Source organism: Nerophis ophidion, linkage group LG26 (assembly GCF_033978795.1).
Source record: "Nerophis ophidion isolate RoL-2023_Sa linkage group LG26, RoL_Noph_v1.0, whole genome shotgun sequence".
NCBI lineage: Eukaryota > Metazoa > Chordata > Actinopteri > Syngnathiformes > Syngnathidae > Nerophis > Nerophis ophidion.
The window spans coordinates 10,345,102-10,347,601 of NC_084636.1; positions in this window are offsets into that span (position 1 = coordinate 10,345,102).

The following is a 2,500-nucleotide window of genomic DNA, read 5'->3' on the forward strand; positions in this document are numbered from 1 at the left end:
GAAACTCATGCAGTCCCCCAGAGTTGCACAGTCAGAGAGCCAACGCGAACATCCAGAAAGGCGCAAGAAGATCAAGTGGCCAAGGGCGAAAACCCAAGCAGAATGGCGCAAGCTTGAGAGGGGTACTGGAGCATTCCCTGCGAGGGACGTTTGAGCGCAAACTAACCTCGCTGAGTAACATCGTTCATGAGGAGTGCAGAGAGAGGTTCGGAGAGAGCGCGACCAAGCGAGCCACAGCCCAGAGGCACAAAGGACGGAGGGAGAGGGACATCGAGGGGCTCATAATCAACAGGTGCCAGTTGCGTAAGAGGTGGAGGAAAGCAGCCGCGGAGGAAGAAGAAGTCCTCAAAGTGCTATGGGACGATCTCAAGCTGCGTCGGGCAGATAGACTCAGAAGGCGCCGGAAACGAAAGGAGAAGGAAAGAAAAGACTTCTTCAAGGATCCATTCCGGTTTGCCCGTCAGCTCTTGGACGAAAAGCGAAGTGGCAAGCTGTCCATCGCGAAAAAAGGATCCGGAACAACACATCAAGGACCAGTATACGGATGCAGCCGAAGATACACCACTTGGCTCACCAGGCCATGTCCCACGTCCAGACCCCCCCAGAGACCACTTTCGACACTTCCCCACCTAGGCTGAGCCAGATTAAAGAAGTCCTTAAAAAAGCCGGATCACCCTCTGCACCAGGACCGAACGGGTTTCCGTACAAGGTGTATAAAAACTGTCCGCAAGTGAACACAATCTTGTGGAAGCTCATGAGTGTTGTGTGGAAGAAGCAATCCATTCCAGCAGAGTGGCAAGGAGCAAAATTCCACCAACATCACCCAGTTCAGGACAATTGCTTTACTGAACGTGCAGGGAAAAGTATTTTTCTCTGTCCTGACAAGAAGGATATCCAGCTTCCTCAGCAACAACTGCTACATCGATACAAGCTGTCGAAAAGCCGGACTGCCAGGCTTTCCGTGATCTGGGATCAGATACAGCGTGCCTAAAGAGAAAGGAGTAACCTCCACTTGGTATGGCTCGACCCGGCAAATGCCTATGGCTCAGTACCACACGAGCTGGTTGAGTTTGCCCTGAATTTCTTCCACGTTCCTGTGTGTGTCAGTAACATCATAGCCAAGTATTTCAACAACCTGCACATGTGCTTCTCAGTAGATGTCCTTCTTCCAAGGACCCTGGAAGAAATCAATGTTTACTTATATAGCCCTAAATCACTAGTGTCTCAAAGGGCTGCACAAACCACTACGACATCCTCGGTAGGCCCACATAAGGGCAAGGAAACTCACACCCAGTGGGACGTCGGTGACAATGATGACTATGAGAACCTTGGAGAGGAGGAAAGCAATGGATGTCACCAATCCTCTTTCTGGCTGCATTTCAAGTGTTACTCGTTGGAGCAAGGCAAATGGCCAGAGGCCTGAAAACACCGTCAGAAGGAAGACTCCCCGCTCTGAGAGGTTTCATGGATGATGTGACAGGCATCCTACAGACCGCCCCATGCACAGCACGACTCTTCAAGCGTTTCGACGAACTGACCATCTGGGCGAGGATGAAGATAAAGCCCGTTAAGTCCAGGAGCCTGTCAATCAGGAAGAGTGTGAGAGATGACAGGACAGTCTTCACAGCAGGAGGTGAGAAGATTCCACTCCTGACAGAGCAGCCCATCCGAAGCCTCAGGAGGGAGTATACAGCAGAGCTCTCGGACAGGCAGATGGGGAGGGTGGTCCAGAAACAACTAAAAGAGGGGCTCGTAAGGATCGACGGCAGCCAACTTCCTGGGAAGCTGAAGGTTTGGTGTTACCACTTCACACTTTTCCACCGAGTGATGTGGCCGCTGAAAGTAGCCGGAATTCCATCTTCTCAGGCTAGCAAGATGGACAGCACTGGCAACGGTTATATCAGGAAGTGGCTGGGCCTCCCCGCTGTTTCTCGGACACAGGTTTTTTTCGGCAAGAACATTCTGCAACTTCCTCTAAAGTCCATCAATCTGGGTTACGGGCAGGAGAAGACTCGCCTTGTACTGGAGGTGAGGGAATCAAGAGACGAAGCTGTGAAGAGTGCAGTAGTTACTGACCGCACTGGACGAAAGTGGAGGGCCCAGGTGGAAGTGGACCAAGCGGTCTCGAGGCTGAAATACAAGGAGATCCAGGGAAGAGTCCAAGACAGTTGGGGAAACCAGTCCAGATCTGGTCCAAAGCCACGAGACAGCAGCGGAAGGCCATGGTGGTGGAAGAGGTCACACAAGTGGCACAAGACCAGTATCCGATCGAAGGCCGTATCCCAGGGAAAACAGGGGGCATGGACTGGCTGGGAGGATTGCATCCAAAGAGTCATAACCTGGGCCGACATCTGGCCAACTCCTCAATCTCGGCTAAGCTTCCAGGTGAGGACAGCCTACGACACCCTGCCATGCCCTCGAAACCTCGCCCAGTGGTTCGGAAGCGATAGCAAGTGCTCCCTGTGCAGCAAAGACAATGCAGGACTCAAGCACATTCTTT